Below are 25,409 nucleotides of genomic sequence, written 5' to 3'. Positions count from 1 at the left end.
TAGGGTTAGTGTTAGGGTTAGGGCTCGGTTTAGGGTATTGGTTAGGATTAGGGTACGTGTTAGGGTTAGGGTAGGGGTTAGGGTTAGGGTACGCGTTAGTGTTAGGGTAGTTATTAAACCTATCCCACTCTCTAGATACCCCTTAGCACGTAAAGGAATATTATTTGGAGGTCCAGCCATGGAGAAGAGTTAAGACACTAGGATAAGATAAGGACACACCCATTATAAAGAAATCACATTAGGATTCTCTTTTTAAGCTGTTCCTTAAAACTCTAGTGCTTAGGAAATCTATTGGAGGCAGAAGCATTCAAGAGTAGCCTAGGGTTAGGGTTAGGCTTAGGGTACGGCTTAGGGTACGGCTTAGGGTACGGGTTCGGGGAAGGGTTCGGGAACGGCGTAGGGTATGGGATAGGGTTAGGGTTAGGGTTAGTGTTAGGGTTAGGGCTCGGTTTAGGGTACGGGTTAGGATTAGGGTACATGTTAGGGTTAGGGTAGCGGTTAGGGTTAGGGTACGCGTTAGGGTTAGGGTAGTTATTAAACCTATCCCACTCTCTAGATACCCCTTAGCACGTAAAGGAATATTATTTGGAGTTCCAGCCATGGAGAAGAGTTTAGACACTAGGATAAGATAAGGAACACACCCATTATAAAGAAATCACATTAGGATTCTCTTTTTAAGCTGTTCCTTAAAACACTAGTGCTTAGGAAATCTATTGGAGGCAGAAGCAGTCAAGGGTAGCCTAGGGTTAGGGTTAGGCTTAGGGTACGGCTTAGGGTACGGCTTAGGGTACGGGTTCGGGGAGGGTTTCGGGTACGGCGTAGGATATGGGTTAGGGTTAGGGTTAGGGTTAGTGTTAGGGTCAGGGCTCGGTTTAGGGTATTGGTTAGGATTAGGGTACGTGTTAGGGTTAGGGTAGGGGTTAGGGTTAGGGTACGCGTTAGTGTTAGGGTAGTTATTAAACCTATCCCACTCTCTAGATACCCCTTAGCTCGTAAAGGAATATTATTTGGAGGTCCAGCCATGGAGAAGAGTTTAGACACTAGGATAAGATAAGGAACACACCCATTATAAAGAAATCACATTAGGATTCTCTTTTTAAGCTGTTCCTTAAAACACTAGTGCTTAGGAAATCTATTGGAGGCAGAAGCAGTCAAGGGTAGCCTAGGGTTAGGGTACGGCTTAGGGTACGGCTTAGGGTACGGGTTCGGGGAGGGCTTCGGGTACGGCGTAGGGTATGGGTTAGGGTTAGGGTTAGGGTTAGTGTTAGGGTTAGGGCTCGGTTTAGGGTATTGTTTAGGATTAGGGTACGTGTTAGGGTTAGGGGAGGGGTTAGGGTTAGGGTACGCGTTAGTGTTAGGGTAGTTATTAAACCTATCCCACTCTCTAGATACCCCTTAGCACGTAAAGGAATATTATTTGGAGGTCCAGCCATGGAGAAGAGTTTAGACACTAGGATAAGATAAGGAACACACCCATTATAAAGAAATCACATTAGGATTCTCTTTTTAAGCTGTTCCTTAAAACACTAGTGCTTAGGAAATCTATTGGAGGCAGAAGCATTCAAGGGTAGCCTAGGGTTAGGGTTAGGCTTAGGGTTAGGCTTAGGGTACGGCTTAGGGTACGGGTTCGGGGAAGGGTTCGGGAACGGCGTAGTGTATGGGTTAGGGTTAGGGTTAGGGTTAGTGTTAGGGTTAGGGATCGGTTTAGGGTACGGGTTAGGATTAGGGTACATGTTAGGGTTAGGGTAGGTGTTAGGGTTAGGGTACGCGTTAGGGTTAGGGTAGTAATTAAACCTATCCCACTCTCTAGATACACCTTAGCACGTAAAGGAATATTATTTGGGGGTCCAGCCATGGAGAAGAGTTTAGACACTAGGATAAGATAAGGAACACACCCATTATAAAGAAATCACATTAGGATTCTCTTTTTAAGCTGTTCCTTAAAACACTAGTGCTTAGGAAATCTATTGGAGGCAGAAGCAGTCAAGGGTAGCCTAGTGTTAGGGTTATGCTTAGGGTACGGCTTAGGGTAAGGCTTAGGGTACGGGTTCGGGGAGGGCTTCTGGTACGGCGTAGGGTATGGGTTAGGGTTAGGGTTAGTGTTAGGGTTAGGGCTCGGTTTAGGGTATTGGTTAGGATTAGGGTATGTGTTAGGGTTAGGGTAGGGGTTAGAGTTAGGGTACGCGTTAGTGTTAGGGTAGTTATTAAACATAACCCACTCTCTAGATACCCCTTAGCACGTAAAGGAATATTATTTGGAGATCCAGCCATGGAGAAGAGTTTAGACACTAGGATAAGATAAGGAACACACCCATTATAAAGAAATCACATTAGGATTCTCTTTTTAAGCTGTTCCTTAAAACACTAGTGCTTAGGAAATCTATTGGAGGCAGAAGCAGTCAAGGGTAGCCGAGGATTAGGGTTAGGCTTGGTGTTAGGCTTAGGGTACGGCTTAAGGTACGGGTTCGGGGAGGGGTTCGGGTAAGTCGTAGGGTATGGGTTAGGGTTAGGGTTAGGGTTAGTGTTAGGGTTAGGGCTCGGTTTAGGGTACGGGTTAGGATTCGGGTACATGTTAGGTTTAGGGTAGGGGTAGGGTTAGGGTACGCGTTAGGGTTAGGGTAGTTATTAAACCTATCCCACTCTCTAGATACACCTTAGCACGTAAAGGAATATTATTTGGGGGTCCAGCCATGGAGAAGAGTTTAGACACTAGGATAAGATAAGGAACACACCCATTATAAAGAAATCACATTAGGATTCTCTTTTTAAGCTGTTCCTTAAAACACTAGTGCTTAGGAAATCTATTGGAGGCAGAAGCAGTCAAGGGTAGCCGAGGATTAGGGTTAGGCTTGGTGTTAGGCTTAGGGTACGGCTTAGGGTACGGGTTCGGGGAGGGGTTCGGGTACGGCGTAGGGTATGGGTTAGGGTTAGGGTTAGGGTTAGTGTTAGGGTTAGGGCTCGGTTTAGGGTATTGGTTAGGATTAGGGTACGTGTTAGGGTTAGGGTAGGGGTTAGGGTTAGGGTACGCGTTAGTGTTAGGGTAGTTATTAAACCTATCCCACTCTCTAGATACCCCTTAGCACGTAAAGGAATATTATTTGGAGGTCCAGCCATGGAGAAGAGTTAAGACACTAGGATAAGATAAGGACACACCCATTATAAAGAAATCACATTAGGATTCTCTTTTTAAGCTGTTCCTTAAAACTCTAGTGCTTAGGAAATCTATTGGAGGCAGAAGCATTCAAGAGTAGCCTAGGGTTAGGGTTAGGCTTAGGGTACGGCTTAGGGTACGGCTTAGGGTACGGGTTCGGGGAAGGGTTCGGGAACGGCGTAGGGTATGGGATAGGGTTAGGGTTAGGGTTAGTGTTAGGGTTAGGGCTCGGTTTAGGGTACGGGTTAGGATTAGGGTACATGTTAGGGTTAGGGTAGGGGTTAGGGTTAGGGTACGCGTTAGGGTTAGGGTAGTTATTAAACCTATCCCACTCTCTAGATACCCCTTAGCACGTAAAGGAATATTATTTGGAGTTCCAGCCATGGAGAAGAGTTTAGACACTAGGATAAGATAAGGAACACACCCATTATAAAGAAATCACATTAGGATTCTCTTTTTAAGCTGTTCCTTAAAACACTAGTGCTTAGGAAATCTATTGGAGGCAGAAGCAGTCAAGGGTAGCCTAGGGTTAGGGTACGGCTTAGGGTACGGCTTAGGGTACGGGTTCGGGGAGGGCTTCGGGTACGGCGTAGGGTATGGGTTAGGGTTAGGGTTAGGGTTAGTGTTAGGGTTAGGGCTCGGTTTAGGGTATTGGTTAGGATTAGGGTACGTGTTAGTGTTAGGGTAGGGGTTAGGGTTAGGGTACGCGTTAGGGTTAGGGTAGTTATTAAACCTATCCGACCCTCTAGATACCCCTTAGCACGTAAAGGAATATTATTTGGAGTTCCAGCCATGGAGAAGAGTTTAGACACTAGGATAAGATAAGGAACACACCCATTATAAGGAAATCACGTTAGGATTCTCTTTTTAAGCTGTTCCTTAAAACACTAGTGCTTAGGAAATCTATTGGAGGCAGAAGCAGTCAAGGGTAGCCTAGGGTTAGGGTTAGGCTTAGGGTACGGCTTAGGGTACGGCTTAGGGTACGGGTTCGGGGAGGGCTTCGGGTAGGGCGTAGGGTATGGGTTAGGGTTAGGGTTAGGGTTAGTGTTAGGGTTAGGGCTCGGTTTAGGGTATTGGTTAGGATTAGGGTATGTGTTGGGTTAGGGTAGGGGTTAGGGTTAGGGTACGCGTTAGAGTTAGGGTAGTTATTAAACCTATCCCACTCTCTAGATACCCCTTAGCACGTAAAGGAATATTATTTGGAGGTCCAGCCATGGAGAAGAGTTTAGACACTAGGATAAGATAAGGACACACCCATTATAAAGAAATCACATTAGGATTCTCTTTTTAAGCTGTTCCTTAAAACACTAGTGCTTACGAAATCTATTGGAGGCAGAAGCATTCAAGAGTAGCCTAGGGTTAGGGTTAGGCTTAGGGTACGGCTTAGGGTACGGCTTAGGGTACGGGTTCTGGGAAGGGTTCGGGAACGGCGTAGGGTATGGGTTAGGGTTAGGGTTAGGGTTAGTGTTAGGGTTAGGGCTCGTTTTAGGTTACGGATTAGGATTAGGGTACATGTTAGGGTTAGGGTAGGGGTTAGGGTTAGGGTACGCGTTAGGGTTAGGGTAGTTATTAAACCTATCCCACTCTCTAGATACCCCTTAGCTCGTAAAGGAATATTATTTGGAGTTCCAGCCATGGAGAAGAGTTTAGACACTAGGATAAGATAAGGAACACACCCATTATAAAGAAATCACATTAGGATTCTCTTTTTAAGCTGTTCCTTAAAACACTAGTTCTTAGGAAATCTATTGGAGGCAGAAGCAGTCAAGGGTAGCCTAGGGTTAGGGTTAGGCTTAGGGTACGGCTTAGGGTACGGCTTAGGGTACGGGTTCGGGGAGGGCTTCGGGTACGGCGTAGGATATGGGTTAGGGTTAGTGTTAGGGTTAGTGTTAGGGTTAGGGCTCGGTTTAGGGTACGGGTTAGGATTCGGGTACATGTTAGGGTTAGGGTAGTGGTAGGGTTAGGGTACGCGTTAGGGTTAGGGTAGTTATTAAACCTATCCCACTCTCTAGATACACCTTAGCACGTAAAGGAATATTATTTGGGGGTCCAGCCATGGAGAAGAGTTTAGACACTAGGATAAGATAAGGAACACACCCATTATAAAGAAATCACATTAGGATTCTCTTTTTAAGCTGTTCCTTAAAACACTAGTGCTTAGGAAATCTATTGGAGGCAGAAGCAGTCAAGGGAAGCCTAGGGTTAGGGTTAGGCTTAGGGTACGGCTTAGGGTAAGGCTTAGGGTACGGGTTAGGGAGGGCTTTGGTACGGCGTAGGGTATGGGTTAGGGTTAGGGTTAGTGTTAGGGTTAGGGCTCGGTTTAGGGTATTGGTTAGGATTAGGGTACGTGTTAGGATTAGGGTAGGGGTTAGCGTTAGGGTACGCGATAGTGTTAGGGTAGTTATTAAACCTAACCCAGTCTCTAGATACCCCTTAGCACGTAAAGGAATATTATTTGGAGGTCCAGCCATGGAGAAGAGTTTAGACACTAGGATAAGATAAGGAACACACCCATTATAAAGAAATCACATTAGGATTCTCTTTTTAAGCTGTTCCTTAAAACACTAGTGCTTAGGAAATCTATTGGAGGCAGAAGCATTCAAGGGTAGCCTAGGGTTAGGGTTAGGCATAGGGTTAGGCTTAGGGTACGGCTTAGGGTACGGGTTCGGGGAGGGGTTCGGGAACGGCGTAGGGTATGGGTTAGGGTTAGGGTTAGTGTTAGGGTTAGGGCTCGGTTTAGGGTACGGGTTAGGATTAGGGTACATGTTAGGGTTAGGGTAGGTGTTAGGGTTACGGTACGCGTTAGGGTTAGGGTAGTTATTAAACCTATCCCACTCTCTAGATACACCTTAGCACGTAAAGGAATATTATTTGGGGGTCCAGCCATGGAGAAGAGTTTAGACACTAGGATAAGATAAGGAACACACCCAATATAAAGAAATCACATTAGGATTCTCTTTTTAAGCTGTTCCTTAAAACACTAGTGCTTAGGAAATCTATTGGAGGCAGAAGCAGTCAAGGGTAGCCTAGGGTTAGGGTTAGGCTTAGGGTACGGCTTAGGGTACGGCTTAGGGTACGGGTTCGGGGAGGGGTTCGGGTACGGCGTAGGGTATGGGTTAGGGTTAGGGTTAGGGTTAGTGTTAGGGTTAGGGCTCGGTTTAGGGTATTGGTTAGGATTAGGGTACGTGTTAGGGTTAGGGTAGGGGTTAGGGTTAGGGTACGCGTTAGTGTTAGGGTAGTTATTAAACCTATCCCACTCTCAAGATACCCCTTAGCACGTAAAGGAATATTATTTGGAGGTCCAGCCATGGAGAAGAGTTAAGACACTAGGATAAGATAAGGACACACCCATTATAAAGAAATCACATTAGGATTCTCTTTTTAAGCTGTTCCTTAAAACTCTAGTGCTTAGGAAATCTATTGGAGGCAGAAGCAGTCAAGGGTAGCCTAGGGTTAGGGTTAGGCTTAGGGTACGGCTTAGGGTACGGCTTAGGGTACGGGTTCGGGGAGGGTTTCGGGTACGGCGTAGGATATGGGTTAGGGTTAGGGTTAGGGTTAGTGTTAGGGTTAGGGCTCGGTTTAGGGTATTGGTTAGGATTAGGGTACGTGTTAGGGTTAGGGTAGGGGTTAGGGTTAGGGTACGCGTTAGTGTTAGGGTAGTTATTAAACCTATCCCACTCTCTAGATACCCCTTAGCTCGTAAAGGAATATTATTTGGAGGTCCAGCCATGGAGAAGAGTTTAGACACTAGGATAAGATAAGGAACACACCCATTATAAAGAAATCACATTAGGATTCTCTTTTTAAGCTGTTCCTTAAAACACTAGTGCTTAGGAAATCTATTGGAGGCAGAAGCAGTCAAGGGTAGCCTAGGGTTAGGGTACGGCTTAGGGTACGGCTTAGGGTACGGGTTCGGGGAGGGCTTCGGGTACGGCGTAGGGTATGGGTTAGGGTTAGGGTTAGGGTTAGTGTTAGGGATAGGGCTCGGTTTAGGGTATTGTTTAGGATTAGGGTACGTGTTAGGGTTAGGGTAGGGGTTAGGGTTAGGGTACGCGTTAGTGTTAGGGTAGTTATTAAACCTATCCCACTCTCTAGATACCCCTTAGCACGTAAAGGAATATTATTTGGAGGTCCAGCCATGGAGAAGAGTTTAGACACTAGGATAAGATAAGGAACACACCCATTATAAAGAAATCACATTAGGATTCTCTTTTTAAGCTGTTCCTTAAAACACTAGTGCTTAGGAAATCTATTGGAGGCAGAAGCATTCAAGGGTAGCCTAGGGTTAGGGTTAGGCTTAGGGTTAGGCTTAGGGTACGGCTTAGGGTACGGGTTCGGGGAAGGGTTCGGGAACGGCGTAGTGTATGGGTTAGGGTTAGGGTTAGGGTTAGTGTTAGGGTTAGGGATCGGTTTAGGGTACGGGTTAGGATTAGGGTACATATTAGGGTTAGGGTAGGGGTTAGGGTTAGGGTACGCGTTAGGGTTAGGGTAGTAATTAAACCTATCCCACTCTCTAGATACACCTTAGCACGTAAAGGAATATTATTTGGGGGTCCAGCCATGGAGAAGAGTTTAGACACTAGGATAAGATAAGGAACACACCCATTATAAAGAAATCACATTAGGATTCTCTTTTTAAGCTGTTCCTTAAAACACTAGTGCTTAGGAAATCTATTGGAGGCAGAAGCAGTCAAGGGTAGCCTAGTGTTAGGGTTATGCTTAGGGTACGGCTTAGGGTAAGGCTTAGGGTACGGGTTCGGGGAGGGCTTCTGGTACGGCGTAGGGTATGGGTTAGGGTTAGGGTTAGTGTTAGGGTTAGGGCTCGGTTTAGGGTATTGGTTAGGATTAGGGTACGTGTTAGGGTTAGGGTAGGGGTAAGGGTTAGGGTACGCCTTAGTGTTAGGGTAGTTATTAAGCCTATCCCACTCTCTAGATACCCCTTAGCACGTAAAGGAATATTATTTGGAGGTCCAGCCATGGAGAAGAGTTTAGACACTAGGATAAGATAAGGAAAACACCCATTATAAGGAAATCACATTAGGATTCTCTTTTTAAGCTGTTCCTTAAAACACTAGTGCTTAGGAAATCTATTGGAGGCAGAAGCAGTCAAGGGTAACCAAGGGTTAGGGTTAGGCTTGGGGTTAGGCTTAGGGTACGGCTTAGGGTACGCGTTCGGGGAGGGGTTCGGGTACGGCGTAGGGTATGGGTTAGGGTTAGGGTTAGAGTTAGTGTTAGGGTTAGGGCTCGGTTTAGGGTATTGGTTAGGATTAGGGTACTTGTTAGGGTTAGGGTAGGGGTTAGGGTTATGGTCCGCGTTAGTGTTAGGGTAGTTATTAAACCTATCCCAGTCTCTAGATACCCCTTAGCACGTAAAGGAATATTATTTGGAGGTCCAGCCATGGAGAAGAGTTTAGACACTAGGATAAGATAAGGAACACACCCATTATAAAGAAATCACATTAGGATTCTCTTTTTAAATTGTTCCTTAAAACACTAGTGCTTAGGAAATCTATTGGAGGCAGAAGCAGTCAAGGGTAGCCTAGGGTTAGGGTTAGGCTTAGGGTAAGGCTTAGGGTACGGCTTAGGGTACGGGTTCGGGGAGGGCTTCGGGTACGGCGTAGGGTATGGGTTAGGGTTAGGGTTAGGGTTAGTGTTAGGGTTAGGGCTCGGTTTAGGGTATTGGTTAGGATTAGGGTACGTGTTAGTGTTAGGGTAGTGGTTAGGGTTAGGGTACGCGTTAGTGTTAGGGTAGTTATTAAACCTATCCCAGTCTCTAGATACCCCTTAGCACGTAAAGGAATATTATTTGGAGGTCCAGCCATGGAGAAGAGTTTAGACACTAGGATAAGATAAGGAACACACCCATTATAAAGAAATCACATTAGGATTCTCTTTTTAAATTGTTCCTTAAAACACTAGTGCTTAGGAAATCTATTGGAGGCAGAAGCAGTCAAGGGTAGCCTAGGGTTAGGGTTAGGCTTAGGGTACGGCTTAGGGTACGGCTTAGGGTACGGGTTCGGGGAGGGCTTCGGGTACGGCGTAGGGTATGGGTTAGGGTTAGGGTTAGGGTTAGTGTTAGGGTTAGGGCTCGGTTTAGGGTATTGGTTAGAATTAGGGTACGTGTTAGGGTTAGGGTAGGGGTTAGGGTTAGGGTACGCGTTAGTGTTAGGGTAGTTATTAAACCTATCCCACTCTCTAGATACCCCTTAGCACGTAAAGGAATATTATTTGGAGGTCCAGCCATGGAGAAGAGTTTAGACACTAGGATAAGATAAGGACACACCCATATAAAGAAATCACATTAGGATTCTCTTTTTAAGCTGTTCCTTAAAACACTAGTGCTTAGGAAATCTATTGGAGGCAGAAGCATTCAAGAGTAGCCTAGGGTTAGGGTTAGGCTTAGGGTACGGCTTAGGGTACGGCTTAGGGTACGGGTTCGGGGAAGGATTCGGGAACGGCGTAGAGTATGGGTTAGGGTTAGGGTTAGGGTTAGTGTTAGGGTTAGGGCTCGGTTTAGGTTACGGATTAGGATTAGGGTACGTGTTAGGGTTAGGGTAGGGGTTAGGGTTAGGGTACGCGTTAGTGTTAGGGTAGTTATTAAACCTATCCCACTCTCTAGATACCCCTTAGCAGGTAAAGGAATATTATTTGGAGGTCCAGCCATGGAGAAGAGTTTAGACACTAGGATAAGATAAGGAACACACCCATTATAAAGAAATCACATTAGGATTCTCTTTTTAAGCTGTTCCTTAAAACACTAGTGCTTAGGAAATCTATTGGAGGCAGAAGCAGTCAAGGGTAACCAAGGGTTAGGGTTAGTCTTGGGGTTAGGCTTAGGGTACGGCTTAGGGTACGGGTTCGGGGAGGGGTTCGGGTACGGCGTAGGGTATGGGTTAGGGTTAGGGTTAGGGTTAGTGTTAGGGTTAGGGCTCGGTTTAGGGTATTGGTTAAGATTAGGGTACGTGTTAGGGTTAAGGTAGGGGTTAGTGTTAGGGTACGCGTTAGTGTTAGGGTAGTTATTAAACCTATCCCACTCTCTAGATACCCCTTAGCACGTAAAGGAATATTATTTGGAGGTCCAGCCATGGAGAAGAGTTTAGACACTAGGATAAGATAAGGACACACCCATTATAAAGAAATCACATTAGGATTCTCTTTTTAAGCTGTTCCTTAAAACACTAGTGCTTAGGAAATCTATTGGAGGCAGAAGCATTCAAGAGTAGCCTAGGGTTAGGGTTAGGCTTAGTGTACGGCATAGGGTACGGCTTAGGGTACGGGTTCGGGGAAGGGTTCGGGAATGGCGTAGGGTATGGTTTAGGGTTAGGGTTAGGGTTAGTGTTAGGGTTAGGGCTCGGTTTAGGGTACGGGTTAGGATTAGGGTACATGTAAGGGTTAGGGTAAGGGTTAGGGTTAGGGTACGCGTTAGGGTTAGGGTAGTTATTAAACCTATCCGACCCTCTAGATACCCCTTAGCACGTAAAGGAATATTATTTGGAGTTCCAGCCATGGAGAAGAGTTTAGACACTAGGATAAGATAAGGAACACACCCATTATAAGGAAATCACGTTAGGATTCTCTTTTTAAGCTGTTCCTTAAAACACTAGTGCTTAGGAAATCTATTGGAGGCAGAAGCAGTCAAGGGTAGCCTAGGGTTAGGGTTAGGCTTAGGGTACGGCTTAGGGTACGGCTTAGGGTACGGGTTCGGGGAGGGCTTCGGGTAGGGCGTAGGGTATGGGTTAGGGTTAGGGTTAGGGTTAGTGTTAGGGTTAGGGCTCGGTTTAGGGTATTGGTTAGGATTAGGGTATGTGTTGGGTTAGGGTAGGGGTTAGGGTTAGGGTACGCGTTAGAGTTAGGGTAGTTATTAAACCTATCCCACTCTCTAGATACCCCTTAGCACGTAAAGGAATATTATTTGGAGGTCCAGCCATGGAGAAGAGTTTAGACACTAGGATAAGATAAGGACACACCCATTATAAAGAAATCACATTAGGATTCTCTTTTTAAGCTGTTCCTTAAAACACTAGTGCTTACGAAATCTATTGGAGGCAGAAGCATTCAAGAGTAGCCTAGGGTTAGGGTTAGGCTTAGGGTACGGCTTAGGGTACGGCTTAGGGTACGGGTTCTGGGAAGGGTTCGGGAACGGCGTAGGGTATGGGTTAGGGTTAGGGTTAGGGTTAGTGTTAGGGTTAGGGCTCGTTTTAGGTTACGGATTAGGATTAGGGTACATGTTAGGGTTAGGGTAGGGGTTAGGGTTAGGGTCCGCGTTAGGGTTAGGGTAGTTATTAAACCTATCCCACTCTCTAGATACCCCTTAGCTCGTAAAGGAATATTATTTGGAGTTCCAGCCATGGAGAAGAGTTTAGACACTAGGATAAGATAAGGAACACACCCATTATAAAGAAATCACATTAGGATTCTCTTTTTAAGCTGTTCCTTAAAACACTAGTTCTTAGGAAATCTATTGGAGGCAGAAGCAGTCAAGGGTAGCCTAGGGTTAGGGTTAGGCTTAGGGTACGGCTTAGGGTACGGCTTAGGGTACGGGTTCGGGGAGGGCTTCGGGTACGGCGTAGGATATGGGTTAGGGTTAGTGTTAGGGTTAGTGTTAGGGTTAGGGCTCGGTTTAGGGTACGGGTTAGGATTCGGGTACATGTTAGGGTTAGGGTAGTGGTAGGGTTAGGGTACGCGTTAGGGTTAGGGTAGTTATTAAACCTATCCCACTCTCTAGATACACCTTAGCACGTAAAGGAATATTATTTGGGGGTCCAGCCATGGAGAAGAGTTTAGACACTAGGATAAGATAAGGAACACACCCATTATAAAGAAATCACATTAGGATTCTCTTTTTAAGCTGTTCCTTAAAACACTAGTGCTTAGGAAATCTATTGGAGGCAGAAGCAGTCAAGGGAAGCCTAGGGTTAGGGTTAGGCTTAGGGTACGGCTTAGGGTAAGGCTTAGGGTACGGGTTAGGGAGGGCTTTGGTACGGCGTAGGGTATGGGTTAGGGTTAGGGTTAGTGTTAGGGTTAGGGCTCGGTTTAGGGTATTGGTTAGGATTAGGGTACGTGTTAGGATTAGGGTAGGGGTTAGCGTTAGGGTACGCGATAGTGTTAGGGTAGTTATTAAACCTAACCCAGTCTCTAGATACCCCTTAGCACGTAAAGGAATATTATTTGGAGGTCCAGCCATGGAGAAGAGTTTAGACACTAGGATAAGATAAGGAACACACCCATTATAAAGAAATCACATTAGGATTCTCTTTTTAAGCTGTTCCTTAAAACACTAGTGCTTAGGAAATCTATTGGAGGCAGAAGCATTCAAGGGTAGCCTAGGGTTAGGGTTAGGCATAGGGTTAGGCTTAGGGTACGGCTTAGGGTACGGGTTCGGGGAGGGGTTCGGGAACGGCGTAGGGTATGGGTTAGGGTTAGGGTTAGTGTTAGGGTTAGGGCTCGGTTTAGGGTACGGGTTAGGATTAGGGTACATGTTAGGGTTAGGGTAGGTGTTAGGGTTACGGTACGCGTTAGGGTTAGGGTAGTTATTAAACCTATCCCACTCTCTAGATACACCTTAGCACGTAAAGGAATATTATTTGGGGGTCCAGCCATGGAGAAGAGTTTAGACACTAGGATAAGATAAGGAACACACCCAATATAAAGAAATCACATTAGGATTCTCTTTTTAAGCTGTTCCTTAAAACACTAGTGCTTAGGAAATCTATTGGAGGCAGAAGCAGTCAAGGGTAGCCTAGGGTTAGGGTTAGGCTTAGGGTACGGCTTAGGGTACGGCTTAGGGTACGGGTTCGGGGAGGGGTTCGGGTACGGCGTAGGGTATGGGTTAGGGTTAGGGTTAGGGTTAGTGTTAGGGTTAGGGCTCGGTTTAGGGTATTGGTTAGGATTAGGGTACGTGTTAGGGTTAGGGTAGGGGTTAGGGTTAGGGTACGCGTTAGTGTTAGGGTAGTTATTAAACCTATCCCACTCTCAAGATACCCCTTAGCACGTAAAGGAATATTATTTGGAGGTCCAGCCATGGAGAAGAGTTAAGACACTAGGATAAGATAAGGACACACCCATTATAAAGAAATCACATTAGGATTCTCTTTTTAAGCTGTTCCTTAAAACTCTAGTGCTTAGGAAATCTATTGGAGGCAGAAGCAGTCAAGGGTAGCCTAGGGTTAGGGTTAGGCTTAGGGTACGGCTTAGGGTACGGCTTAGGGTACGGGTTCGGGGAGGGTTTCGGGTACGGCGTAGGATATGGGTTAGGGTTAGGGTTAGGGTTAGTGTTAGGGTTAGGGCTCGGTTTAGGGTATTGGTTAGGATTAGGGTACGTGTTAGGGTTAGGGTAGGGGTTAGGGTTAGGGTATGCGTTAGTGTTAGGGTAGTTATTAAACCTATCCCACTCTCTAGATACCCCTTAGCTCGTAAAGGAATATTATTTGGAGGTCCAGCCATGGAGAAGAGTTTAGACACTAGGATAAGATAAGGAACACACCCATTATAAAGAAATCACATTAGGATTCTCTTTTTAAGCTGTTCCTTAAAACACTAGTGCTTAGGAAATCTATTGGAGGCAGAAGCAGTCAAGGGTAGCCTAGGGTTAGGGTACGGCTTAGGGTACGGCTTAGGGTACGGGTTCGGGGAGGGCTTCGGGTACGGCGTAGGGTATGGGTTAGGGTTAGGGTTAGGGTTAGTGTTAGGGATAGGGCTCGGTTTAGGGTATTGTTTAGGATTAGGGTACGTGTTAGGGTTAGGGTAGGGGTTAGGGTTAGGGTACGCGTTAGTGTTAGGGTAGTTATTAAACCTATCCCACTCTCTAGATACCCCTTAGCACGTAAAGGAATATTATTTGGAGGTCCAGCCATGGAGAAGAGTTTAGACACTAGGATAAGATAAGGAACACACCCATTATAAAGAAATCACATTAGGATTCTCTTTTTAAGCTGTTCCTTAAAACACTAGTGCTTAGGAAATCTATTGGAGGCAGAAGCATTCAAGGGTAGCCTAGGGTTAGGGTTAGGCTTAGGGTTAGGCGTAGGGTACGGCTTAGGGTACGGGTTCGGGGAAGGGTTCGGGAACGGCGTAGTGTATGGGTTAGGGTTAGGGTTAGGGTTAGTGTTAGGGTTAGGGATCGGTTTAGGGTACGGGTTAGGATTAGGGTACATATTAGGGTTAGGGTAGGGGTTAGGGTTAGGGTACGCGTTAGGGTTAGGGTAGTAATTAAACCTATCCCACTCTCTAGATACACCTTAGCACGTAAAGGAATATTATTTGGGGGTCCAGCCATGGAGAAGAGTTTAGACACTAGGATAAGATAAGGAACACACCCATTATAAAGAAATCACATTAGGATTCTCTTTTTAAGCTGTTCCTTAAAACACTAGTGCTTAGGAAATCTATTGGAGGCAGAAGCAGTCAAGGGTAGCCTAGTGTTAGGGTTATGCTTAGGGTACGGCTTAGGGTAAGGCTTAGGGTACGGGTTCGGGGAGGGCTTCTGGTACGGCGTAGGGTATGGGTTAGGGTTAGGGTTAGTGTTAGGGTTAGGGCTCGGTTTAGGGTATTGGTTAGGATTAGGGTACGTGTTAGGGTTAGGGTAGGGGTTAGGGTTAGGGTACGCGTTAGTGTTAGGGTAGTTATTAAACCTATCCCACTCTCTAGATACCCCTTAGCACGTAAAGGAATATTATTTGGAGGTCCAGCCATGGAGAAGAGTTAAGACACTAGGATAAGATAAGGACACACCCATTATAAAGAAATCACATTAGGATTCTCTTTTTAAGCTGTTCCTTAAAACACTAGTTCTTAGGAAATCTATTGGAGGCAGAAGCAGTCAAGGGTAGCCTAGGGTTAGGGTTAGGCTTAGGGTACGGCTTAGGGTACGGCTTAGGGTACGGGTTCGGGGAGGGCTTCGGGTACGGCGTAGGATATGGGTTAGGGTTAGTGTTAGGGTTAGTGTTAGGGTTAGGGCTCGGTTTAGGGTACGGGTTAGGATTCCGGTACATGTTAGGGTTAGGGTAGGGGTAGGGTTAGGGTACGCGTTAGGGTTAGGGTAGTTATTAAACCTATCCCACTCTCTAGATACACCTTAGCACGTAAAGGAATATTATTTGGGGGTCCAGCCATGGAGAAGAGTTTAGACACTAGGATAAGATAAGGAACACACCCATTATAAAGAAATCACATTAGGATTCTCTTTTTAAGCTGTTCCTTAAAACACTAGTGCTTAGGAAATCTATTGGAGGCAGAAGCAGTCAAGGGAAGCCTAGGGTTAGGGTTAGGCTTAGGGTACGGCTTAGGGTAAGGCTTAGGGTACGGGTTAGGGAGGGCTTTGGTACGGCGTAGGGTATGGGTTAGGGTTAGGGTTAGTGTTAGGGTTAGGGCTCGGTTTAGGGTATTGGTTAGGATTAGGGTACGAGTTAGGATTAGGGTAGGGGTTAGCGTTAGGGTACGCGATAGTGTTAGGGTAGTTATTAAACCTAACCCAGTCTCTAGATACCCCTTAGCACGTAAAGGAATATTATTTGGAGGTCCAGCCATGGAGAAGAGTTTAGACACTAGGATAAGATAAGGAACACACCCATTATAAAGAAATCACATTAGGATTCTCTTTTTAAGCTGTTCCTTAAAACACTAGTGCTTAGGAAATCTATTGGAGGCAGAAGCATTCAAGGGTAGCCTAGGGTTAGGGTTAGGCATAGGGTTAGGCTTAGGGTACGGCTTAGGGTACGGGTTCGGGGAGGGGTTCGGGAACGGCGTAGGGTATGGGTTAGGGTTAGGGTTAGTGTTAGGGTTAGGGCTCGGTTTAGAGTACGGGTTAGGATTAGGGTACATGTTAGGGTTAGGGTAGGTGTTAGGGTTAAGGTACGCGTTAGGGTTAGGGTAGTTATTAAACCTATCCCACTCTCTAGATACACCTTAGCACGTAAAGGAATATTATTTGGGGGTCCAGCCATGGAGAAGAGTTTAGACACTAGGATAAGATAAGGAACACACCCATTATAAAGAAATCACATTAGGATTCTCTTTTTAAGCTGTTCCTTAAAACACTAGTGCTTAGGAAATCTATTGGAGGCAGAAGCAGTCAAGGGTAGCCTAGGGTTAGGGTTAGGCTTAGGGTACGGCTTAGGGTACGGCTTAGGGTACGGGTTCGGGGAGGGCTTCGGGTACGGCGTAGGGTATGGGTTAGGGTTAGGGTTAGTGTTAGGGTTAGGACTCGGTTTAGGGTATTGGTTAGGAAGAGGGTACGTGTTAGGGTTAGGGTAGGGAATAGGGTTAGGGTACGCGTTAGTGTTAGGGTAGTTATTAAACCTATCCCACTCTCTAGATACCCCTTAGCACGTAAAGGAATATTATTTGGATGTCCAGCCATGGAGAAGAGTTTAGACACTAGGATAAGATAAGGAACACACCCATTATAAAGAAATCACATTAGGATTCTCTTTTTAAGCTGTTCCTTAAAACACTAGTGCTTAGGAAATCTATTGGAGGCAGAAGCAGTCAAGGGTAGCCTAGGGTTAGGGTTAGGCTTAGGGTACGGCTTAGGGTACGGCTTAGGGTACGGGTTCGGGGAGGGCTTCGGGTAAGGCGTAGGGTATGGGTTAGGGTTAGGGTTAGGGTTAGTGTTAGGGTTAGGGCTCGGTTTAGGGTACGGGTTAGGATTCGGGTACATGTTAGGTTTAGGGTAGGGGTAGGGTTAGGGTACGCGTTAGGGTTAGGGTAGTTATTAAACCTATCCCACTCTCTAGATACACCTTAGCACGTAAAGGAATATTATTTGGGGGTCCAGCCATGGAGAAGAGTTTAGACACTAGGATAAGATAAGGAACACACCCATTATAAAGAAATCACATTAGGATTCTCTTTTTAAGCTGTTCCTTAAAACACTAGTGCTTAGGAAATCTATTGGAGGCAGAAGCAGTCAAGGGTAACCAAGGGTTAGGGTTAGGCTTGGGGTTAGGCTTAGGGTACGGCTTAGGGTACGGGTTCGGGGAGGGGTTCGGGTACGGCGTAGGGTATGGGTTAGGGTTAGGGTTAGGGTTAGTGTTAGGGTTAGGGCTCGGTTTAGGGTATTGGTTAGGATTAGGGTACGTGTTAGGGTTAGGGTAGGGGTTAGGGTTAGGGTACGCGTTAGTGTTAGGGTAGTTATTAAACCTATCCCACTCTCTAGATACCCCTTAGCACGTAAAGGAATATTATTTGGAGGTCCAGCCATGGAGAAGAGTTAAGACACTAGGATAAGATAAGGACACACCCATTATAAAGAAATCACATTAGGATTCTCTTTTTAAGCTGTTCCTTGAAACTCTAGTGCTTAGGAAATCTATTGGAGGCAGAAGCATTCAAGAGTAGCCTAGGGTTAGGGTTAGGCTTAGGGTACGGCTTAGGGTACGGCTTAGGGTACGGGTTCGGGGAAGGGTTCGGGAACGGCGTAGGGTATGGGATAGGGTTAGGGTTAGGGTTAGTGTTAGGGTTAGGGCTCGGTTTAGGGTACGGGTTAGGATTAGGGTACATGTTAGGGTTAGGGTAGGGGTTAGGGTTAGGGTACGCGTTAGGGTTAGGGTAGTTATTAAACCTATCCCACTCTCTAGATACCCCTTAGCACGTAAAGGAATATTATTTGGAGTTCCAGCCATGGAGAAGAGTTTAGACACTAGGATAAGATAAGGAACACACCCATTATAAAGAAATCACATTAGGATTCTCTTTTTAAGCTGTTCCTTAAAACACTAGTGCTTAGGAAATCTATTGGAGGCAGAAGCAGTCAAGGGTAGCCTAGGGTTAGGGTTAGGCTTAGGGTACGGCTTAGGGTACGGCTTAGGGTACGGGTTCGGGGAGGGTTTCGGGTACGGCGTAGGATATGGGTTAGGGTTAGGGTTAGGGTTAGTGTTAGGGTCAGGGCTCGGTTTAGGGTATTGGTTAGGATTAGGGTACGTGTTAGGGTTAGGGTAGGGGTTAGGGTTAGGGTACGCGTTAATGTTAGGGTAGTTATTAAACCTATCCCACTCTCTAGATACCCCTTAGCTCGTAAAGGAATATTATTTGGAGGTCCAGCCATGGAGAAGAGTTTAGACACTAGGATAAGATAAGGAACACACCCATTATAAAGAAATCACATTAGGATTCTCTTTTTAAGCTGTTCCTTAAAACACTAGTGCTTAGGAAATCTATTGGAGGCAGAAGCAGTCAAGGGTAGCCTAGGGTTAGGGTACGGCTTAGGGTACGGCTTAGGGTACGGGTTCGGGGAGGGCTTCGGGTACGGCGTAGGGTATGGGTTAGGGTTAGGGTTAGGGTTAGTGTTAGGGTTAGGGCTCGGTTTAGGGTATTGGTTAGGATTAGGGTACGAGTTAGGATTAGGGTAGGGGTTAGCGTTAGGGTACGCGATAGTGTTAGGGTAGTTATTAAACCTAACCCAGTCTCTAGATACCCCTTAGCACGTAAAGGAATATTATTTGGAGGTCCAGCCATGGAGAAGAGTTTAGACACTAGGATAAGATAAGGAACACACCCATTATAAAGAAATCACATTAGGATTCTCTTTTTAAGCTGTTCCTTAAAACACTAGTGCTTAGGAAATCTATTGGAGGCAGAAGCATTCAAGGGTAGCCTAGGGTTAGGGTTAGGCATAGGGTTAGGCTTAGGGTACGGCTTAGGGTACGGGTTCGGGGAGGGGTTCGGGAACGGCGTAGGGTATGGGTTAGGGTTAGGGTTAGTGTTAGGGTTAGGGCTCGGTTTAGAGTACGGGTTAGGATTAGGGTACATGTTAGGGTTAGGGTAGGTGTTAGGGTTAAGGTACGCGTTAGGGTTAGGGTAGTTATTAAACCTATCCCACTCTCTAGATACACCTTAGCACGTAAAGGAATATTATTTGGGGGTCCAGCCATGGAGAAGAGTTTAGACACTAGGATAAGATAAGGAACACACCCATTATAAAGAAATCACATTAGGATTCTCTTTTTAAGCTGTTCCTTAAAACACTAGTGCTTAGGAAATCTATTGGAGGCAGAAGCAGTCAAGGGTAGCCTAGGGTTAGGGTTAGGCTTAGGGTACGGCTTAGGGTACGGCTTAGGGTACGGGTTCGGGGAGGGCTTCGGGTACGGCGTAGGGTATGGGTTAGAGATAGGGTTAGGGTTAGTGTTAGGGTTAGGGCTCGGTTTAGGGTATTGGTTAGGATTAGGGTACGTGTTAGTGTTAGGGTAGGGGTTAGGGTTAGGGTACGCGTTAGAGTTAGGGTAGTTATTAAACCTATCCCACTCTCTAGATACCCCTTAGCACGTAAAGGAATATTATTTGGAGGTCCAGCCATGGAGAAGAGTTTAGACACTAGGATAAGATAAGGAACACACCCAATATAAAGAAATCACATTAGGATTCTCTTTTTAAGTTGTTCCTTAAAACACTAGTGCTTAGGAAATCTATTGGAGGCAGAAGCAGTCAAGGGTAGCCTAGGTTTAGGGTTAGGCTTAGGGTACGGCTTAGGGTACGGCTTAGGGTACGGGTTCGGGGAGGGCTTCGGGTACGGCGTAGGGTATGGGTTAGGGTTAGGGTTAGGGTTAGTGTTAGGGTTAGGGCTCGGTTTAGGGTATTGGTTAGGATTAGGGTACGTGTTAGGGTTAGGGTAGGGTTTAGGGTTAGGGTACGCGTTAGTGTTAGGGTAGTTATTAAACCTATCCCAGTCTCTAGATACCCCTTAGCACGTATAGGAATATTATTTGGAGGTCCAGCCATGGAGAAGAATTTAGACTCTAGGATAAGATAAGGAACACACCCATTATAAAGAAATCACATTAGGATTCTCTTTTTAACCTGTTCCTTAAAACACTAGTGCTTAGGAAATCTATTGGAGGCAGAAGCAGTCAAGGGTAGCCTAGGGTTAGGGTTAGGCTTAGGGTACGGCTTAGGGTACGGCTTAGGGTACGGGTTCGGGGAGGGCTTCGGGTACGGCGTAGGGTATGGGTTAGGGTTAGGGTTAGTGTTAGGGTTAGGACTCGGTTTAGGGTATTGGTTAGGAAGAGGGTACGTGTTAGGGTTAGGGTAGGGAATAGGGTTAGGGTACGCGTTAGTGTTAGGGTAGTTATTAAACCTATCCCACTCTCTAGATACCCCTTAGCACGTAAAGGAATATTATTTGGATGTCCAGCCATGGAGAAGAGTTTAGACACTAGGATAAGATAAGGAACACACCCATTATAAAGAAATCACATTAGGATTCTCTTTTTAAGCTGTTCCTTAAAACACTAGTGCTTAGGAAATCTATTGGAGGCAGAAGCAGTCAAGGGTAGCCTAGGGTTAGGGTTAGGCTTAGGGTACGGCTTAGGGTACGGCTTAGGGTACGGGTTCGGGGAGGGCTTCGGGTAAGGCGTAGGGTATGGGTTAGGGTTAGGGTTAGGGTTAGTGTTAGGGTTAGGGCTCGGTTTAGGGTACGGGTTAGGATTCGGGTACATGTTAGGTTTAGGGTAGGGGTAGGGTTAGGGTACGCGTTAGGGTTAGGGTAGTTATTAAACCTATCCCACTCTCTAGATACACCTTAGCACGTAAAGGAATATTATTTGGGGGTCCAGCCATGGAGAAGAGTTTAGACACTAGGATAAGATAAGGAACACACCCATTATAAAGAAATCACATTAGGATTCTCTTTTTAAGCTGTTCCTTAAAACACTAGTGCTTAGGAAATCTATTGGAGGCAGAAGCAGTCAAGGGTAACCAAGGGTTAGGGTTAGGCTTGGGGTTAGGCTTAGGGTACGGCTTAGGGTACGGGTTCGGGGAGGGGTTCGGGTACGGCGTAGGGTATGGGTTAGGGTTAGGGTTAGGGTTAGTGTTAGGGTTAGGGCTCGGTTTAGGGTATTGGTTAGGATTAGGGTACGTGTTAGGGTTAGGGTAGGGGTTAGGGTTAGGGTACGCGTTAGTGTTAGGGTAGTTATTAAACCTATCCCACTCTCTAGATACCCCTTAGCACGTAAAGGAATATTATTTGGAGGTCCAGCCATGGAGAAGAGTTAAGACACTAGGATAAGATAAGGACACACCCATTATAAAGAAATCACATTAGGATTCTCTTTTTAAGCTGTTCCTTAAAACTCTAGTGCTTAGGAAATCTATTGGAGGCAGAAGCATTCAAGAGTAGCCTAGGGTTAGGGTTAGGCTTAGGGTACGGCTTAGGGTACGGCTTAGGGTACGGGTTCGGGGAAGGGTTCGGGAACGGCGTAGGGTATGGGATAGGGTTAGGGTTAGGGTTAGTGTTAGGGTTAGGGCTCGGTTTAGGGTACGGGTTAGGATTAGGGTACATGTTAGGGTTAGGGTAGGGGTTAGGGTTAGGGTACGCGTTAGGGTTAGGGTAGTTATTAAACCTATCCCACTCTCTAGATACCCCTTAGCACGTAAAGGAATATTATTTGGAGTTCCAGCCATGGAGAAGAGTTTAGACACTAGGATAAGATAAGGAACACACCCATTATAAAGAAATCACATTAGGATTCTCTTTTTAAGCTGTTCCTTAAAACACTAGTGCTTAGGAAATCTATTGGAGGCAGAAGCAGTCAAGGGTAGCCTAGGGTTAGGGTTAGGCTTAGGGTACGGCTTAGGGTACGGCTTAGGGTACGGGTTCGGGGAGGGTTTCGGGTACGGCGTAGGATATGGGTTAGGGTTAGGGTTAGGGTTAGTGTTAGGGTCAGGGCTCGGTTTAGGGTATTGGTTAGGATTAGGGTACGTGTTAGGGTTAGGGTAGGGGTTAGGGTTAGGGTACGCGTTAATGTTAGGGTAGTTATTAAACCTATCCCACTCTCTAGATACCCCTTAGCTCGTAAAGGAATATTATTTGGAGGTCCAGCCATGGAGAAGAGTTTAGACACTAGGATAAGATAAGGAACACACCCATTATAAAGAAATCACATTAGGATTCTCTTTTTAAGCTGTTCCTTAAAACACTAGTGCTTAGGAAATCTATTGGAGGCAGAAGCAGTCAAGGGTAGCCTAGGGTTAGGGTACGGCTTAGGGTACGGCTTAGGGTACGGGTTCGGGGAGGGCTTCGGGTACGGCGTAGGGTATGGGTTAGGGTTAGGGTTAGGGTTAGTGTTAGGGTTAGGGCTCGGTTTAGGGTATTGTTTAGGATTAGGGTACGTGTTAGGGTTAGGGGAGGGGTTAGGGTTAGGGTACGCGTTAGTGTTAGGGTAGTTATTAAACCTATCCCACTCTCTAGATACCCCTTAGCACGTAAAGGAATATTATTTGGAGGTCCAGCCATGGAGAAGAGTTTAGACACTAGGATAAGATAAGGAACACACCCATTATAAAGAAATCACATTAGGATTCTCTTTTTAAGCTGTTCCTTAAAACACTAGTGCTTAGGAAATCTATTGGAGGCAGAAGCATTCAAGGGTAGCCTAGGGTTAGGGTTAGGCTTAGGGTTAGGCTTAGGGTACGGCTTAGGGTACGGGTTCGGGGAAGGGTTCGGGAACGGCGTAGTGTATGGGTTAGGGTTAGGGTTAGGGTTAGTGTTAGGGTTAGGGATCGGTTTAGGGTACGGGTTAGGATTAGGGTACATGTTAGGGTTAGGGTAGGGGTTAGGGTTAGGGTACGCGTTAGGGTTAGGGTAGTAATTAAACCTATCCCACTCTCTAGATACACCTTAGCACGTAAAGGAATATTATTTGGGGGTCCAGCCATGGAGAAGAGTTTAGACACTAGGATAAGATAAGGAACACACCCATTATAAAGAAATCACATTAGGATTCTCTTTTTAAGCTGTTCCTTAAAACACTAGTGCTTAGGAAATCTATTGGAGGCAGAAGCAGTCAAGGGTAGCCTAGTGTTAGGGTTATGCTTAGGGTACGGCTTAGGGTAAGGCTTAGGGTACGGGTTCGGGGAGGGCTTCTGGTACGGCGTAGGGTATGGGTTAGGGTTAGGGTTAGTGTTAGGGTTAGGGCTCGGTTTAGGGTATTGGTTAGGATTAGGGTATGTGTTAGGGTTAGGGTAGGGGTTAGAGTTAGGGTACGCGTTAGTGTTAGGGTAGTTATTAAACATAACCCACTCTCTAGATACCCCTTAGCACGTAAAGGAATATTATTTGGAGATCCAGCCATGGAGAAGAGTTTAGACACTAGGATAAGATAAGGAACACACCCATTATAAAGAAATCACATTAGGATTCTCTTTTTAAGCTGTTCCTTAAAACACTAGTGCTTAGGAAATCTATTGGAGGCAGAAGCAGTCAAGGGTAGCCGAGGATTAGGGTTAGGCTTGGTGTTAGGCTTAGGGTACGGCTTAGGGTACGGGTTCGGGGAGGGGTTCGGGTAAGTCGTAGGGTATGGGTTAGGGTTAGGGTTAGGGTTAGTGTTAGGGTTAGGGCTCGGTTTAGGGTACGGGTTAGGATTCGGGTACATGTTAGGTTTAGGGTAGGGGTAGGGTTAGGGTACGCGTTAGGGTTAGGGTAGTTATTAAACCTATCCCACTCTCTAGATACACCTTAGCACGTAAAGGAATATTATTTGGGGGTCCAGCCATGGAGAAGAGTTTAGACACTAGGATAAGATAAGGAACACACCCATTATAAAGAAATCACATTAGGATTCTCTTTTTAAGCTGTTCCTTAAAACACTAGTGCTTAGGAAATCTATTGGAGGCAGAAGCAGTCAAGGGTAACCAAGGGTTAGGGTTAGGCTTGGGGTTAGGCTTAGGGTACGGCTTAGGGTACGGGTTCGGGGAGGGGTTCGGGTACGGCGTAGGGTATGGGTTAGGGTTAGGGTTAGGGTTAGTGTTAGGGTTAGGGCTCGGTTTAGGGTATTGGTTAGGATTAGGGTACGTGTTAGGGTTAGGGTAGGGGTTAGGGTTAGGGTACGCGTTAGTGTTAGGGTAGTTATTAAACCTATCCCACTCTCTAGATACCCCTTAGCACGTAAAGGAATATTATTTGGAGGTCCAGCCATGGAGAAGAGTTAAGACACTAGGATAAGATAAGGACACACCCATTATAAAGAAATCACATTAGGATTCTCTTTTTAAGCTGTTCCTTAAAACTCTAGTGCTTAGGAAATCTATTGGAGGCAGAAGCATTCAAGAGTAGCCTAGGGTTAGGGTTAGGCTTAGGGTACGGCTTAGGGTACGGCTTAGGGTACGGGTTCGGGGAAGGGTTCGGGAACGGCGTAGGGTATGGGATAGGGTTAGGGTTAGGGTTAGTGTTAGGGTTAGGGCTCGGTTTAGGGTACGGGTTAGGATTAGGGTACATGTTAGGGTTAGGGTAGGGGTTAGGGTTAGGGTACGCGTTAGGGTTAGGGTAGTTATTAAACCTATCCCACTCTCTAGATACCCCTTAGCACGTAAAGGAATATTATTTGGAGTTCCAGCCATGGAGAAGAGTTTAGACACTAGGATAAGATAAGGAACACACCCATTATAAAGAAATCACATTAGGATTCTCTTTTTAAGCTGTTCCTTAAAACACTAGTGCTTAGGAAATCTATTGGAGGCAGAAGCAGTCAAGGGTAGCCTAGGGTTAGGGTTAGGCTTAGGGTACGGCTTAGGGTACGGCTTAGGGTACGGGTTCGGGGAGGGTTTCGGGTACGGCGTAGGATATGGGTTAGGGTTAGGGTTAGGGTTAGTGTTAGGGTCAGGGCTCGGTTTAGGGTATTGGTTAGGATTAGGGTACGTGTTAGGGTTAGGGTAGGGGTTAGGGTTAGGGTACGCGTTAATGTTAGGGTAGTTATTAAACCTATCCCACTCTCTAGATACCCCTTAGCTCGTAAAGGAATATTATTTGGAGGTCCAGCCATGGAGAAGAGTTTAGACACTAGGATAAGATAAGGAACACACCCATTATAAAGAAATCACATTAGGATTCTCTTTTTAAGCTGTTCCTTAAAACACTAGTGCTTAGGAAATCTATTGGAGGCAGAAGCAGTCAAGGGTAGCCTAGGGTTAGGGTACGGCTTAGGGTACGGCTTAGGGTACGGGTTCGGGGAGGGCTTCGGGTACGGCGTAGGGTATGGGTTAGGGTTAGGGTTAGGGTTAGTGTTAGGGTTAGGGCTCGGTTTAGGGTATTGGTTAGGATTAGGGTACGAGTTAGGATTAGGGTAGGGGTTAGCGTTAGGGTACGCGATAGTGTTAGGGTAGTTATTAAACCTAACCCAGTCTCTAGATACCCCTTAGCACGTAAAGGAATATTATTTGGAGGTCCAGCCATGGAGAAGAGTTTAGACACTAGGATAAGATAAGGAACACACCCATTATAAAGAAATCACATTAGGATTCTCTTTTTAAGCTGTTCCTTAAAACACTAGTG

This window comes from Balaenoptera physalus (assembly GCF_965194825.1).
Source record: "Balaenoptera physalus genome assembly, chromosome: X".
In the NCBI taxonomy this organism is placed as follows: Eukaryota; Metazoa; Chordata; class Mammalia; order Artiodactyla; family Balaenopteridae; genus Balaenoptera; species Balaenoptera physalus.
Note: the sequence above shows the minus strand (reverse complement) of the source record.